Here is an 18,516-nt window from a genome sequence, read left to right as displayed (position 1 = left end):
CTTCACTATTCCTGAAATAGTGGAAATGCCCAGCCTGAATTGGTAATGGAGCGAAGTCATAGATTCACCCGTAGCTAGGAAACTTTAAAAAAATAAAAATAAAAAATGTTACAAAAAATTGCACAGACCAACAAGTTTCAATATGGCATTGTTAATTTTTTTTTAAGGACGGGACACACAATCAAACCAGCATGAAACCGGTGAAAAAAAAAAGTGGAATGTCCGCAAAGAAAACCAAAATTACATGCTGCAGAAAATAGTGCGCAGTATGCCAGCGCAGTATTGTCTGCAGCATGTAATATAACAATAAAAATGACCAATGACAGAAAAAAAAGCAGTTGCATGTCATCAAACCCCCCAAAAAAAGAAAAAAACTGCAGAAAATGCAACGCAATATTTCAGCGCAGTATTTTCTGCAGTCTGTTATATAACATTCAATATCAGCAATGACATTTAAAAAAAGCAGTGGAATGTCCGCAAAGAAAACCAAAATTACATGCTGCAGAAAATAGTGCGCAGTATGTCAGCGCAGTATTGTCTGCAGCATGTAATATAACATTAAAAATGAGCAATCACAGAAAAAAAAGCAGTTGCATGTCAACAAACCCCCCCAAAAAACTGCAGAAAATGCAACGCAATATTTCAGCGCAGTATTTTCTGCAGTCTGTTAGGCCGGTTTCACACGTCAGTGGCTCCGGTACGTGAGGTGACAGTTTCCTCACGTACCGGAGACACTGACACACGTAGACTCATAAAAATCAATGCATCTGTTCAGATGTCATTGATTTTTTGCGGACCGTGTCTCCGTGTGCCAAACACGGAGACATGTCAGTGTTCGTGGGAGCGCACGGATTACACGGACCCAATAGAGTCAATGGGTCCGTGTAAAACACGGACCTCACATGGACGTTCTCCGTCTGGGGTCCATATGCGTGCAGGAGACAGCGCTACAGTAAGCACTGTCCCCCCCACATGGTGCTGAAGCCGCGATTCATATGTTCCCTGCAGCAGCGTTTGCTGCAGAGAAAATATGAATAATAGTGTTTAAAATAAAGATCTATGTGTCCGCCGCCCCCCCACCCCCTGTGCGCCCCCCCCCGCTGTTCTGAAAATACTCACCCGCTCCCACGTTGGCTGTCACTCCTTCCTCTCTGCCCCGCGCCTTCTACTGTATGCGGTCACGTGGGGCCGCTCATTTACAATCATGAATAGTCGGCTCCGCCCCTATGGGAGGTGGAGCCACATATTCATGACTGTAAATGATCGGCCCCACGTGACCGCATACACTAGAAGCCGCGGCCAGACCAGGAAGCAGCGAGGGAGGCGGGTAAGTATTTTCAGAACAGCGGGGGAGGGGGGGGCGCACAGGGGGTGGGAGGGTGGCGGACACATAGGTCTTTATTTTAAACACTGTTATTCATATTTTCTCTGCAGCAAACGCTGCTGCAGGGAACATATGAATCGTGGCTTCAGCACGATGCAGGGTACCACACGCGTGGGTACCACACGCTCCGTGTGGTACCCACTCGCCATACGGGCGGCACACGTGAGTGGCCTACGTGAGTTCCCAGGCACACGGACACGGATAACTCCGGTACCGATTTATTCCGGTACCGGAATTATCTGGACGTGTGGGACAGCCCTTATATAACATTCAATATCAGCAATGACATTTAAAAAAAGCAGTGGAATGTCCGCAAAGAAAACCAAAATTACATGCTGCAGAAAATAGTGCGCAGTATGTCAGCGCAGTATTGTCTGCAGCATGTAATATAACATTAAAAATGACCAATGACAGGAAAAAAAAGAGGCTTACCGCGGGGTCACCATCAGCCGCTCCGCCGGTGTGATGGCAAGCCTCATCCTTGTGTCCTGCCTTCGGATGACATCCTCCAGTTTTTGAAGCAAAAAGTCGAAATGTTCCATCCTCATCCGCATGTAATTGTAGAATTTGTGTGGATTGTGCCGCAACTCCAGGTACAGAGTGGACTGGACACCCCGGGTCATCCGTAGTTCATTAATCGGATGAATCCACAGTCGTCTCCGTCTCCGTTGCTGCAGAAGCATCCTCCGTCTTTCCGCTGCCGCCTCCTTCTCCCGCACTATAATATCCAGGCGATTCGTCTCAAAGATAAAGTCGGTAACCAAACTAGCAATCCTCCCAAGAACACCTTCCATCGCTGCCACAAAACTAAAACCCACAAAGATGGGCTGTAAAAACAGTAACTATATAGTTTTCCATATTTTCCAGTAGCCAATCAAATTTGGGAGCCTCCCATTTTAAAAACGGATCCGTCGTAAAAACGGATGCAACGGATGGTAAAAACGGATACGACGTATGCAACGCATCCAGTATTTTCGACGGAAACATTTAGCGGATTTGCGACGTATCCGTCGAAATGCTGGATGCGTGGCATACGTTTGTCACCGTTTTTCACTTTTTTGACGCATCCGTTTTTTCGGCAAAAAAGACGTTTTGAGACGGTTTGCAGTTAACGCTAGTGTGAAAGTAGCCTAAAACAGTAGTGGGGGGTCTGGAAAAATAGATTGTAAGCGGGCATCTATTTGTAGGAAAGGTTGTAATTTCCGTGCAGCTCCCCTCAGCACCTCCAGATTTGGATTGTAGGTCACTACTAGAGGTACCCGGTTATTTTCTTCTTTAGCTTTGTAATGTAGCAGGTGATTCCTTGATATTCTGGTGGCTCATGTAATCTGGTTTTCAATTGTTCTTGGATGGTAGCCCTGATTCAAAAAGGTCTTTCTGAGGCGACCAAGGTGTTCATCCCTACTCATGGGGTTGGAACATAGATTACTCTCTAATCCCATTGGCACCCTGAAAACTTTATTGTGTGGTCCTGATGTTCGCCATGGCAGTTCATGGCCAAATAATGGCCTTAAAGTCTGCTGACTACAGTGACGGGTTCAAAAGTTATCACAATTTAGGTGGCAAAAATACACTTTTTCATTCCTGTCTTTCATTAATTCCTGGAAAGCACCTGAAGGGTTATGAACTATCTGAAAGCAATTTTGAATACGTTGAGGGGTGCGGATTTTAAAATGTATTTCACTTTTTGGTGTTTCCAATTTATAGGACCCCAAAGTCACTTCAAAACTGAACAGGCCCCTAAAAAATAAGTTTTGCAAGTTTCCTTAAAAAAAAAAATACTGCTACATTTTTAAACCTTCTAAAATTCTAACAAAATAAAACAACATTTTACAAATGGTGCTGACGTAAAGCAGACACGAGGAAAATGTTATTTATTAATGTTTTCTGTGGTATGACTATCTGGAATAAAGGGATAATCATTCAAAGTTTGAAAATTGCACTTTTTTTTACATTTTTGTCAAATTTCTGATATTTTTATAAATAAATGCAAAATATATCAACTTAAATTTACAATTATCATAAAATATGATGTGTCACGACAAAACAGTCTCAAAATCACTGGGATTTGTTGAAGCTTTCTAGAGTTATTACCACATAAAGTGACACTGGTCAGATTTTAAAAAAATTGGCCCGGTCACGAAGGGGTTAAAAGATACGTTTAGTTACGATCAGTTTTTTAGTAAAAAGTTCTAATGTTTTTAAAGGTCAGGCGTCATTTTTCTACAATTCCTTTGTTTGCTTGAAACTGGTGTGTAAAGGTTTGAGTTTCAGCAAAAATATCACTTTACAAGCATTTAGTATTACAGAGAAAGCATGATCTCATAGGGATCACGTAGACATTCTGGTAAATTTCTACTTGCTGTGTCATTGTGCGTTGTAGTTTTATTTTTGTCCTGGTTACCCACCTACATGAAGTTTAATCAATGAGTTTAGATGACAATGCAAATTTTTTTAAAGGTTCTTTGAGATGAGTCTGCAGATAATGAAAAGTGTTTTTTTACAGTCAATAAAAGTGAATCTGTAACTAGTTTTTGCTATGTAACTTGAGAGCAGCATGATATAGGGGCAGAGACCCTTATTCCAGAGATGTGTCATTTAGGGTACGTTCACACAGGACTTTTTTGCTGCTTTTTTTTGCTGCTTTTTTTTATGCTAATTTAGGTGCGTTTTTTTGGTGCGTTTTTGGTGCGTTTTTTGGGTATGTTCACACAGGACTTTTTTGCTGCAGATTTTTGCTGCAGATTTTTGCTGCTTTTTTTTATGCCAATTTTCAGCTGCTAGGACACTTCATAATGGCTCTTTACACCTTACTACCAGGAACTCCCTCACAATAGATCACAATCAGGACACCTCACAATGGCTCTTCACACCTCACAATGGCTCACAATGGCTCTTCACACCTCACTACCAGGAACTCCCTCACAATAGATCACAATCAGGACACCTCACAATGGCTCTTCACACCTGACAATGGCTCACAATGGCTCTTCACACCTCACTACCAGGAACTCCCTCACAATAGATCACAATCAGGACACCTCACAATGGCTCTTCACACCTGACAATGGCTCACAATGGCTCTTCACACCTCACTACCAGGAACTCCCTCACAATAGATCACAATCAGGACACCTCACAATGGCTCTTCACACCTCACAATGGCTCACAATGGCTCTTCACACCTCACTAACCACACCCCTAAGCTCTTGGCTGTGAGATCCCTTCCTGCTGGCCATGATTTTCTGCACAAAAAAAGCAGCAAATAATGCTACATGCGTTTTTTCAGCGTTTTTGCAGCGTTTTTTTCATCACCCATTCAAGTCAATGGGTGAAAAAACGCTGCAAAAACGCTGCAAAAACGCTGAAAGAAGTGACATGCCCTATGTCCAAAAAAAGCAGCAAAGCAGAAAAAACTGATCAAACAAAAAACCAACGTGTGTGCATGAGATTTCTGAAATCTCATAGGCTTTACTGGTACTGTAAAAAGCAGCTGAAAATTAGCATAAAAAAAAGCAGCAAAAAAAAGCAGCAAAAAAGTCCTGTGTGAACGTACCCTTAATGGGCTACAGTTTTTATAAAATCATTGTTTTACCTGCTGCAGATCTAGCAATTATCTGAATGCTGAGCTGTGTATAACCCCACCGACACCACTGATTGGCAGTTTTCTGTGTGCACTGTGCATAGGCAGAAAGTTGCCATCAACAGTGGGGGGCGGGGTTATACAGAACAGGAGAACTAGATGGCATGAGACAACTAGTCCTCTTGTTATAATCTCCTGCTCATAAAACAGTGATTTTCTTGAAACTACAACAAGCAGCCCAGTCAGTGACACATCTCTGAAATCAGCCCCTATATTACGGAGCGCTCAGATTTAGGTCACATTCAGTATTTGGTGAGTTTTTTTACCTCAGTATTTGTAGCCAAAACCAGGAGTGGGGGATAAATACAGAAGTGGTGACGTGTTTCTATTATACATTTCCTCTGATTGTTCCACTCCTGGATTTAGCTTACAAATACTGAGGTAAAATACTGCCCAAATACTGAACGTGTGAACATGGCCTAAGAAATGTGCTGATAGCGTTCTTATATGGCCCCACAGTGCATGCCTGTGTTTTTCTAAGCATAGGTGCACATGACTGTTTGTTCTACAGCCGAGAAAAACGGTCCCATTATTCTGACCAGAGGTTGATCAGTGTGGCATCAGTTTTTCTTGGAGGTGGAGAGAAATTCTCTGTTCTGTCAGTACGTGAAAATCAGACCGCTCTTGGATGTCATCCGAGTGCTGTCTGTTTTTTTTCATAGACACGTAGACTTGCATTGCTGATTTTGATCTGATGCTGAGTGGTCCAAGAACAACATTGGACATGTGCACGGCCCTGCAGAATATTGCAGCGCCCCAGAGTCCTGGTCGTTGCAGTACTGTGGTCCCGCCGCTATGGGGAGCCATGGTACGTCTGATGGCACTGAAAGAGTTCATCTGACCAGGTATCACAGTCACCAATACATTTCACAGCCGGGCCACCAGGGGGAGCTAAGGGTGCTATTCACTAGGCCACTCCCCACCATTGTGGGTAAACTGGGGGTCAGGCAGGAAGTTAGAGGAGAAAGCTGACTGGATGTGAACCAGGCAACACCTTGTGGCAGAGGGTGTTGCAGGGGAGGATTCGGTAGGGCCTCTGTCAGGTTTGGGACCCTGATGGAGACCTGGCTACAGGAAAGAAAGTAACGGGACCGTGCCTGCACTGAGAAGCGGCGGTGCCCTAAGGAAGGACTAGAAGAGAGATATATTGTGCTGAGTGAGAAACGAGATCGAAGCAATAGGAGTATACCAGTAGGAGTCGTGCTGTTAGACCGAGGCAACATCCTACTGAGGCGCACAACCGGTGGCCGGAACGCCGAGAGAGTATTATAACACTGAGCTTCAAGCAATACTCTAAACAGTGGCAGGACAGTCAGTCTCAGGCGGGCTGTCCGACTCAAATCACCTATGAAGTCTTGGGGGGCAACTTGTGGAGAGGGGCGTCTCTAGGGTCCCGGAAGAGCTCCGAGCCTACCCGTCAAACGGGTGCCGTTCCAACCAGATCAACAGGGAGGGACGGAGGATTAGCAGAACATCATCTAATCGAGTTGTGAGGGAACTTAAGAAACAGACACAACAGTTGTGGGGTACTTTCTGTAAGCATAGCAGGGAAGGACTGCAACACATAGCGCTAAGAAGGAAGGCACTGATTTCCACCTGCAAAGTGAACTCTGGAGGTGCCATTGGACCGGCCGGACTTGCGCAGCCTGGTGATCTGTATTCCGGACTGAGGACCCAGAGATCTTCAGTAAAGAGGTAAAGAGACTGCAACCTGGTGTCCTCGTTATTTACCGCGACCTGCACCCCACAACTGCACCGTTACACCATCACTTATTGCACTGGACATCCCCCACTGACAGACAGGGCCACGGACCGGGTCTAGCCACCGTGACAACCCCAGGACAGAGACTCTCAGAGGCCCGGCTCCGGGTACCCCTCGGCTCTGCGGCGGTGTGGGGGCGCTCCAAACTTGGCGTCACGAACAGGATCAACTTAAGCGTGAAGGATCAGGTCATGTGTGCCTTGGAACTGTGATTTATTGTGCTTGGACTGTACTTTATTGCAAAGACTGTGCTGTGCCATTTACCGCCAAAACCGCCGCCATTGCAGCGCTGAGGAGAAGCGCAGGAGAAGAAGAGGGGCGTGGAGTGGGCGTAGACGGCTGAAGAGCGCGAAAAACAATGGCCGCCCAGTCTAAATATCTCGGCCCCTTGAGGACGTGTCCGTCAGCAGCCGAGATCCGCCTCCTGATCCTTAATGGTGGGCAGAGGCAAAGAAAGCGAAACCGCCCACGAAGGAGAGAGCGGGAAAAGGACCAGGAAGAAGAAGTCAGCGACATGGAGGACGCCATGGCCAGCCGCCCGGAGCCGGAGCGTGGGGTCGGAGCCGAGGACTCCCCCAGCTACATGGAGAGGCACCACAGCCAGACCTCCACAGTTGACGCTGACCTCCTGCAGACCGGAGCGGACAAGCTGATCCACCAACTCCGGCAGACGCAGCTGAGCACCGAGGCCAAGTGGAAGAAGACCATCATCGGGAGCCTCACCAGACGCCTGTCGGCAGCCTCGCTTGGTCCGGAGCAGGGAAGAAGGTACGGAGCTCCGAAGCTGGAAAGCAAGGCCCTGCCGGAAAGCGGAATGCTGCAAGCAGAGATGACAACGTCGCAGCACAAGGCCCCGCAACCAGCGTTCCAGACCCCAGCGGAGGCGGAGCAGACCGGCACCGGAGGGACCGCATCTGAAGCAGGTATGAAGGACGACCCTGCCCTGACGACCGACACCACTCCAGTGACTGCTAGTGCCAAAGCTGCTGACTCCGTTCCAGTGACTGATCTTGCAGCAGCCTCTACCTCTGCTGCAACAAATGCCCCTTCTCAAGCTGCGCAGACCTCCATCGCTGCGCATGATTTAACTGTACATGCAAGACGGATTAACGGCGTTTGTCCAGCACTGGGTGTAACCCTGGACCTCACTTTTCCCAGGCCAAGAGGGGTTAAGTGCCAGGTGCAGCCCTGGAAGCCGTCCAACTAAACCTCGGAAACCTGAAACTGTACATAGTTAACTGTTTGTTTCCCTGCTTTTTGCTGCTTTAAACCCGACTAGGGTTAACTTTTAAAGGGATCCCTTTGTTTACCCGGGATCCCTTCCTCTGCTTTTGCTTTTGTTTCCTGTTTCCTCATTGTTGAAAAGAACTGCTGGATCATGAACAGTGCATGATACAAACTTTTTGTATATAGTTCACACCTTCTTAAGGGTGTTTCCTACTGGTTTTACTTAAAGAGAGACTCTTTGCGAAGATACCGCACCGGAGCCTTTGTTGAGTACGGACTGGTAGCCTGAGAAGATATGCTACCTCATAAAGACTTGGTCCCCTCTTAAAGGGGATGTCCACGTATTACGCTGATGAACCGTGTGCTCTAAGACTGACAGATAATAGTAATGTCTTGATGAAGAAAGAGATGCTAATGTTTACATGTAAAGTTATATGTATGTGACTAGTTAATTGTGAAAGAAATGCTGATAAAGTTCATTGGAAGAAAGTGTGAAAACTAGAAGAAAGGTGCAGTAGGCCCGTAGGGGTAGACATAGTGTCCTGCATAGTTGTTAGCAAGAAAGTTAAAATAGAAGTTAATGCTCCAAGAAAATGGTTGATAATGTTGATAGAAACTGGGGATAGAAGGTAAACCCTGAGTCCTCCATAGAAAGCTAGTTCATTGTCGAGAAAGAGTTAATAATGTGTTGCAGAGGACAGAAAGTGAACCCGTAGGGGGTTAGGAAGTGAGTCCTCTTAGGAGCCATATGTAGATGGCTCAGTGTTCCTAAACCTGAAAGTATGTTATGTTCTATACTGTGTATAGCAGAGGAAAAGACAGAAGGCTCGGGCTGAAAGGAGCGGTCCTGTAAGAAAGGAGAGGCAGTAGGTCTGGTGCCGTTAGGACAGGCGGTCCTGCAGATTAAAGAAGGAGAATGTAAAGTTAAACTTGCCTTATAATGTGATTATAAGAAGGTCTTTAATGGATGCCGCGTGTACGTCCTTAAGGGCGATGTTAAAGTATTGTTCAAAGAATTGCACTAAATAGAATACCCGGTTGGGTAACAGGAGTTGTTTGTAACCTGTAATTTATACTGTTTAACCATGTTTTGTAACGTTCAAGTGTCCTCACCTCCCATAAAGGGAAGCCTGTTCAATTATACTTATCGTTATTTGCACTCACAAAAATTGTATGTCTTTTTGCTAACTGTATTGTTGTTTTTCTTCCCAGTCCCGGAGTACTGGATTTAACCGGGGGGGAGTGCAGCGCCCCAGAGTCCTGGTCGTTGCAGTACTGTGGTCCCGCCGCTATGGGGAGCCATGGTACGTCTGATGGCACTGAAAGAGTTCATCTGACCAGGTATCACAGTCACCAATACATTTCACAGCCGGGCCACCAGGGGGAGCTAAGGGTGCTATTCACTAGGCCACTCCTCACCATTGTGGGTAAACTGGGGGTCAGGCAGGAAGTTAGAGGAGAAAGCTGACTGGATGTGAACCAGGCAACACCTTGTGGCAGAGGGTGTTGCAGGGGAGGATTCGGTAGGGCCTCTGTCAGGTTTGGGACCCTGATGGAGACCTGGCTACAGGAAAGAAAGTAACGGGACCGTGCCTGCACTGAGAAGCGGCGGTGCCCTAAGGAAGGACTAGAAGAGAGATATATTGTGCTGAGTGAGAAACGAGATCGAAGCAATAGGAGTATACCAGTAGGAGTCGTGCTGTTAGACCGAGGCAACATCCTACTGAGGCGCACAACCGGTGGCCGGAACGCCGAGAGAGTATTATAACACTGAGCTTCAAGCAATACTCTAAACAGCGGCAGGACAGTCAGTCTCAGGCGGGCTGTCTGACTCAAATCACCTATGAAGTCTTGGGGGGCAACTTGTGGAGAGGGGCATCTCTAGGGTCCCGGAAGAGCTCCGAGCCTACCCGTCAAACGGGTGCCGTTCCAACCAGATCAACAGGGAGGGACGGAGGATTAGCAGAACATCATCTAATCGAGTTGTGAGGGAACTTAAGAAACAGACACAACAGTTGTGGGGTACTTTCTGTAAGCATAGCAGGGAAGGACTGCAACACATAGCGCTAAGAAGGAAGGCACTGATTTCCACCTGCAAAGTGAACTCTGGAGGTGCCATTGGACCGGCCGGACTTGCGCAGCCTGGTGATCTGTATTCTGGACTGAGGACCCAGAGATCTTCAGTAAAGAGGTAAAGAGACTGCAACCTGGTGTCCTCGTTATTTACCGCGACCTGCACCCCACAACTGCACCGTTACACCACCACTTATTGCACTGGACGTCCCCCACTGACAGACAGGGCCACAAACCGGGTCTAGCCACCGTGACAACCCCAGGACAGAGACTCTCAGAGGCCCGGCTCCGGGTACCCCTCGGCCCTGCGGCGGTGTGGGGGCGTTCCAATATCATGGGTACGAGCGCTGTCCGTGAAGACCTCTGATAGCTGGTGTTGAGCATTCCGATACCGCAAGTATCGGGTATCGGCCGATATTTGCTGTATCGGAATTCCGATACCGAGTTCCGATATTTTTGTGATATCGGAAATCGGAATCGGAAGTTCCCAGTGTATGGTTCCCAGGGTCTGGAGGAGAGGAGACTCTCCTTCAGGCCCTGGGATCCATATTCATGTAAAAAATAAAGAATAAAAATAAAAAATATGGATATACTCACCCCTCCGGCGGACCCTGGACCTTAGCGATGTAACCGGCAGCCTCCGTTCTGTTGTGAACTCTATTTTTGGGCTCCCTCTAGTGGTCACAAGCGGTACTGTGTAGTGTTGTCTTTCTGCAGGTTGGCTGCATCAGCTGGTTCGTTATCCTTGGTTGGTTTCCTATTTAACTCACCTGGATACTCAGTTCCTTGCCTGCTATCAATGTATTCAGTGCTCTTCAGATTCCTTGTGACTACCTTGCTCCCAGTCTCTCCAAGTCAAGCTAAGTTCTTGTTTGTTCATTTTTCTGATTCTCAGCGTTCATCATGTTTTTTTGTCCAGCTTGCTAAAATGTGATTTCTGTGCTGCTGGTTGCTCTAGGGGACTGAGTTTCTCCCCCCACACCGTTAGTTGGTGCGGGGGTTCTTGAAATATCAGTGTGGATATTTTTGTAAGGGTTTTTTACTGACCGCACAGATCCCTTTACTATTTTCTGCTATCTAGTATTAGTGGGCCTCATTTGCTGAATCTGCTTTCACCCCTGTGTATGTGCCTTCCTCTTACCTAACCGTTATTATCTGTTTGGGGCTTCTATATCTTTGGGGATTATTTCTCTGGAGGCAAGAGAGGTCTTTCTTTCTCTCTAGGGGTAGTTAGTTCCTCAGGCTGGCTCGAGACGTCTAGGAATTTTAGGCACGTTCACCGGCTACCTCTAGTGTGTTTGGATAGGTTCAGATTTGCGGTCAGTCCAGTTTTCCACCTCCCTAGAGCTTGTCCTATTTTTGTTACCTTGCTGGAGTAATTTGTGATCCTCAACCACTAAGGATCATAACACCGTTCCTAAGAATGCAGTGAGTGTAGGACCTGCGATGACGTCGCGGCTTGTGATTGGTCGCGTGAGCGGTCACATGAGCGGTCACGCGACCAATCACAAGTCGCAACGTCATCGAAGGTCCTTCACTCTGCATTCTTAGGAACGGAGGCTGCCGGTTACATCGCTAAGGTCCAGGGTCCGCCGGAGGGGTGAGTATATCCATATTTTTTATTTTTATTCTTTATTTTTTACATGAATATGGATCCCAGGGCCTGAAGGAGAGTTTCCTCTCCTTCAGACCCTGCGAACCATCCAGGATCACTTCCGATATTTGTGTCCCATTGACTTGTATTGGTATCAGGTATCGGTATCGGCGAGATCCGATATTTTGCCGGTATCGGCCGATCCAATCCGATACCGATACTTTCGAATATCGGAAGGTATCGCTCAACACTACTGATAGCACTTATCCGATATAATTGGTCATATGTATAATGGAGGCTGGAGCAAGACACATGTACAGTAGATGTCCTTCCATGGCCACTAAATTATTTTTAAAACTGCTTACAAATGGTAGAAAATGGTAAGCGCTGCCCTCAGCGAGGATGGAACAGGCACAGATATTAACAGGAGGCAAATACGGACACCAGAGTCAGGCGTAGGAGTCGAGGAAGAGCTGAAGGCCCTACCCACAGTCCTGCCCCTATACACCTAACCTTCAAATGGTGATTAAACAACAATCAGGATGCAGATTTCTTCAGTAAAGGTATCTATTTAATCTACATAACAGTGCCATTACGGCCATGTCGCTACTTTAACAGGCAAAATTGTGCTACAGGTTCTCTTTAATAAATAATTTAAAGGGGGTGTTATCTTTCACATAATCTTGGTCACAGGGTTGAGTTTGTTATAAAATAACTAACTATTCTTTACTCACCATCCCTGGGTCCATCGTTAAGTTTCTGCCCCCTCTTCCAGAGTGCGATATTGGCCGTGGCGCTGAGGTCACGTAGAAAGCACAGAAGCCAATCAGTGAGCTCGGCGACTTTGCCCGTGTAGATGAATTGCCCTTCTCAGAATGGCTGATCCTGAGCTTACTGATTGGCTAACACGCTGTTGACATGCTGTACCAATACCGGATGGTGAGTATAGTAGAGTTTGTTATTTTATATCAACGATTGTCAGAAAAGAAACAATCTATGCAATGGGTTTTGTCCTTGCTGATCAGGGGTGCATCCTGTGAAGAGTGATTCTCCACCCTTATTCCCCAATCAGAGGTTTATACACAATCAGTCCAATTTCCCTCATTGGCACTAGTTGTGGTGACTGGTGAGTAAAGCTTAAGCATATTTGTAACGTGGCGCAGGGCTGTAGCCGTGAGCGAAGCACTCGTCTTTAGAGCCTCGCTATATGAAAGTGTTGGTCCTCACTGGGTGAACTTGTGTTGTGAGGTCCTTATGCCAATGCAGGATGCATGTAGCCGGTGTTGAGTGCTTGCCAGGACCAGTTGTTTCACAGTTCAATGAGGGAGACCACCTATCCAAAATAAACGCTTTACTTAACGGTCACTTGGTAAGGGTTATATTCAAGAGAGCGGGTACAAATTCTTATGAACGTTTCCTTTACAATATGAAGCATTTCCTGCACAGTCTCCTCTGTAGTATACTCCAGGGCTTTCAAGGCACACTATGTGTCCCTCCTTCACCACAAACCAGCTTTAATGCTACAGTCCTGATTCAAAAGTCTCCTTTACTTGCTCAGCAGTTCCACGTCCCATTTATTGCATTACTGCCACCTCGGATTTACTGCTCGGGACCCTTCACTTGTCCCCATCTCTCAGTCCTTCTTAGGCCTATTTTCTTCTGCTTTACAAGGTCATTTGTTTAGGTGTCATCTCACAGGACATGTCTCCAGAAAGTCACTCTGTCTTGTCGGTGACTTTTCCCCAGGATCACGCCATCCCTACTTCTTCTGTCTCCTCTCACGCAGGGTCACCCTTTAATTGCAGCACTGCTAATTTCACATTCAAAATCTTGTCGTCCTAACTAGCAGAAAGCAGTCCTTTCCCTAACTCTAACCCTGCCCACTATGGGACTAGTCCCAAACATCACCTCCTAACTTATTATTATTGTTACTACCCTATTGTCAACTATCTACACATACATTACACTACTTATCTTAAATAATTAGGCATATTACTAATGCATTACATTATTCACATTACATCACATTATTTACAATAATGTTATTGGTGTCTTCAGGGGTAAGAATGCAACAGCTCTGTCCACCACCCTTCCATATTCATGAACATAGTCAAGAGCTCTCACCAAGAAAACAGAATTAAAGTACTGTAACAATGATAGAGCACGGATATTTTTTGCATGTGGATATCTCATCTGATCCCATGTCTGCATCTTCCTCCCATGATGTTAGGTGCCGCCACTATGAATTGATGAGTGGTGCTCACTGCAGGGGGTTTGAGCTGTACATTCACCTCTGCTAGGCAGCATGATTATTGTTCTTCTTATTTAACACTTAATTTTATGTAAATTAGATCTTATTGACCTACCGATGGTAGGGATTGGTTAACTGACAAATTGCAGGGCAGTGTTTGGTGGCCAATGGCAGTGCCTAGCACTCTATGTAAACTTCCCTTACTACTGTGTTCCCTTTTTAAATTATTTTTTCATTTTGTATATTATATAAAATAATACACATTGCTCATAATTTCCTTACATAATGTACCAACAAATATATAATAGGCAGCAAAAAATAGGCAGAATATAACATAGTAACATAGTTAGTAAGGCCGAAAAAAGACATTTGTCCATCCAGTTCAGCCTATATATCATCAGAATAAATCCCCAGATCTACATCCTTCTAAAGAACCTAATAACTGTAAGATACAATATTGTTACACTCCAGGAAGACATCCAGGCCTCTCCTGAACCCCTCGACTGAGTTCGCCATCACCACCTCCTCCGACAAGGAATTCCAGATTTTCACTGCCCTAACAGTAAAGAATTCTCTTCTATGTTGGTGGAAAAACCTTCTCTCCTCCAGACGCAGAGAATGCCCCCTTGTGACCGTCACCTTCCTTGGTATAAACAGATCCTCGGAAAGATATTTGGATTGTCCCCTTATATACTTATACATGGTTATTAGATCGCCCCTCAGTTGTCTTTTTTCTGGACTAAATAATCCTAATTTTGCTAATCTGGGTATTGTAGTTTCCCCATCCCCTTTATTAATTTTGTTGCCCTCCTTTCTACTCGCTCTAGTTCCATTATATCCTTCCTGAGCACCGGTGCCCAAAACTGGACACAGTACTCCATGTGCGGTCTAACCAGGGATTTGTACAGAGGCAGTATAATGTTCTCATCATGTGTATCCTGACCTCTTTTAATGCACCCCATGATCCTGTTTGCCTTTGCAGCCGCTGCCTGACACTGGCTGCTCCAGGTAAGTTTATCATTAACTAGGATCCCCAAGTCCTTCTCCGTGTCAGATTTACCCAGTGGTTTCCCGTTCTGTATGTAATGGTGATATTGATTCCTTCTTCCCATGTGTATAACCTTACATTTATCATTGTTAAACTGCATCTGCCACCTCTTGGCCCAAGTTTCCAACTTATCCAGATCCATCCATCAGAATACTATCTTCTCTTGTATTGACTGCTTTACATAGTTTTGTATCATCTGCAAATATCGATATTTTACTGTGTAAACCTTCTACCAGATTTTTAATAAATATGTTAAAGATATATATATTATCTGTACATATTATATATATATATATATATATATATATATATATATATATATAATCTGTTCATAGATGGATGGACACAGAATATTAAGAGGGAATGGGTGTGAATAGTCAATTCAGGTCATGTAATTGGAACAGCACTTATGTCCCAGGAGGTGTGATGGAGGGAAGCTCTTCTATTGTAGGGCAGAACTCAGTCCCAGACTAGTTAATTTGGCAACCAGATACTCATTATTTGCTGAAGCCAGTGAAAGCAGGATATCAAAGTGTGGGAAAGCTGAAGGAAAGTATAAAACAGGGAGAAGTTTGCAAAATGGATAAACAACAAACCTTAGGATTCTATATAAAAGGTTTGTAGAAACATACAAAAAGGCTCTGTATTCAGCTTGCATGATCATATTACTCTTATGAATAACTTGAAATGTACCTACCGGAAAAATGTTGTCAAGTAATTTCAACTATTTAATTATGTTTCAGTTGAATAGATTTTTCCTTTTTTAGAAACACCCCTTTCCCCAGGTGCACTTTGTTTGAACAAATGTTGCTGATTCACCCTTCACAGGTCCGGCGCTGATTGCCCCGGTGTCTGTTACTGTCGCCATTATTGATGTTGTATTGACAGTGCTGCAGGCTGAATGCAGAACCCTTTGTATCCCCGCATATTGACGTCATCACTTCCATTTGACTTCCAGATCTGACCAGTATTTTCTCAATTATGGGTAACTCCACAACAGGGGAATAAGTGATTCTGTATTTAATAAACATTTCTGATAATTTGGGGATCCTGTGTTCTCCATTTTATGTTGCAGGAGTCTGATGTTAAGAACCACCATAGAAAAGCTGCAAAAGGCAATAGAGGAACCAATGAAGAAGGTTTTGTAGCATTAGTGAATATGGAGAACTGCTGAACAACAGAAGCAGCAGACAGGTCAGAAACTGTAGTTTGAGAAATGATCCTATCCTTCACTCTCTGTGTTTGGGGCCACTATGGCCTACGTGGGCACTATGATTTAACATTGTCACACTTAATTTGAAGGACATTGTTGGCACTATTACTATTGTGGTACTTTGGCTCTCACAATTGTTTTTAGAGATACAATGTGGGTATTTACTACTGGAGACATGCTTCTGGACACTATGAAGCACTATGGCTGGTAAAAATAGCAATGGGGAGTGCTAAAGTGGTCTCAGGGATTAGTTATTTACCATGGTGATGGAGCCAAGTCTGGACAGTGAAGTCCGGAAGCACGGAAATGCTTTGATGGAGGTGGGGCGAAACAACGCATACATTGTTGGACAAGCCAAATGCTCTTGGTTGAAGATTGATGAAAATCAGCTGAGCTCTTTTATCTCTTATCAATGGCTGTTCCCTGTTTTACATATTCTTTACCTTGTATGCCTCATGGGGAAACAGGGAGAAACATGAGTAGGTGTGCAGCTGCACAGTCATGCTTCATTCTAACTTTGTATGTCATCTTTACAGTATGTTTTTTTGTACCTACTTTGGCTATTAATGGTTATAGGCATTTTATATCTTTAATGCTCACTGTCTCTTCAGCAACAGCTTATTCTTGTTTATTTTGCTGTCCCTGGTGCTGAGGACGCTGATCAGTCGGGAAGCCAACTTCACACAGAAAGTACACACTGCACTGATAATGCCAGCCCTGTATTACCAGTGCAGTCTGCCTGGACAGGTGAAGCCTGCAGTCTACACATGGACAGCAAGGGAGAAAAGAAAGGAGCTTAGAAATCCCTCTTTATAGCCTCCCATCTACAGTATGACTTGTGCCCTAGTCTGGGAAGGATGGCTGTAGGGAAACTGCTTCTAGTCTCGGAGTCTGGTTTAGTACTGTATTTTACTATAATTGAGGAGGAATAAGAAGGGGATAATGCTGCTGCTCATGGGAAGGGGTGAATAGATGAGCAAGTCTGGCACCCCAGGGTCCTGGTGGTCACAGTTGCTTTCTTCATGGGGAGAGTGATGTTACGTTTGGAAGCGACGAAGGATATCTTTTATCAGGTAACCACAATGCATACAACATGTTCACACTCCAGGCCACAAGGGGGAGCTTTTGATCTTATTCCTAGGTGACTCCCTTATATATATATTGTGGTTTGGAGGGAAAGAGAGGTCAGATTGTCAGAGAGACAGAAGAGAGCAGACCGACCTAGAGGGTCAGAAGGGACCTTGTAGTCCGAAGCACTACAGCTCCTGGAAAGAGACATACAGAAAGCCGAACATTGTTCAGTGAGCGTGCAGGAGAGCAAAGCACAGGAGAGTAACATCAGGGGAGACCAGCTAAGAGCAGGCTGCCTCCTTCTGAAGCGCAGATAACCGGTAGCCGGACCACCGAGGTTGTAAGGACTCTACGACTTACCTCAGAGATCAGCAGGACAGCTGAACTGCGAGTTACCTGTCCGCCTTAATACCCAGGAGGTACAGTGACACCTATAGAGCCTGGGGTGTGCTAGAGTCCCTGTAAAAAGGCTCAAGTCACCAGTCATACGGGTTATGTCCTATCCTATATGGGGGACAGAGGGAGGAACTGTGAGGACCTTATGTGAAGCCATAGGCAGTAGGGGGCTACAACACCACCACGCTAGAAGAAGGCTTTTAACTCCACCTGGTAAAGGGGACTCTGGATTCGCTTCCAAGCCGGCCGGACCCTGCCTGCCCTGTGATCTGGTACCCTGGACTGTGGCTGCCTGAAGTCTTCAGTAAACCAGGTAAAGAGACTGCAAACCTGTGTCCTCGTTCTTTACTGCGCCATTCACCATTTTTCATCTACACACCAGGAGCCCTGGGGACACACTTCACCTGTGGGGAAGTTATACCATCAAGCTGCCATAACATCACCCCAGAGGACCCCTTAAAGCAGTGTCCGTCCACACTGACCGAATACCACAGGTGGCGTCACGAACATAAACTCTATTCACCAAATCCCTTTAAAGACTTTCCCCTTTTACATGGGCGCCCAGGGCCACGGACCGTGTCTCCGCCATGACATGTCCCCTTAAGTACTGGACCCGGTACCGAGTACCCCACGGCCCTGGCGGGCGACTCACAATAATAACACTACCAATGCTACCATGTGGGGAAAAGCACATTAGTCAGAGTGGCCTAATAGTCATCATCAGAATATCAGAGGGAAAAGGGGGAGAACCCAGCAGGAAGCTGCGAGGGCAGAACAGGTGAGGGGCTAGGTGACTATAATATTGCGGGTTATTTTTTAACTATTTCCCTCCTTTATATTAATTACTCTTTGGC

The 18,516-nt window shown here is 45.5% G+C and overlaps 1 pseudogene; it reads left to right on the top strand.

Annotated features, from left to right (window-relative positions):
* The window catches only part of LOC143788809 (uncharacterized), a 69,749-nt pseudogene extending 52,754 nt beyond the window's left edge, over positions 1 to 16,995 (top strand).
* The last annotated feature ends 1,521 nt before the right edge of the window (positions 16,996 to 18,516 follow it).

This window comes from Ranitomeya variabilis, chromosome 8 (genome assembly GCF_051348905.1).
Source record: "Ranitomeya variabilis isolate aRanVar5 chromosome 8, aRanVar5.hap1, whole genome shotgun sequence".
Classification (NCBI taxonomy): Eukaryota; Metazoa; Chordata; class Amphibia; order Anura; family Dendrobatidae; genus Ranitomeya; species Ranitomeya variabilis.
This window is presented reverse-complemented; position numbering and strand designations above follow the sequence as displayed.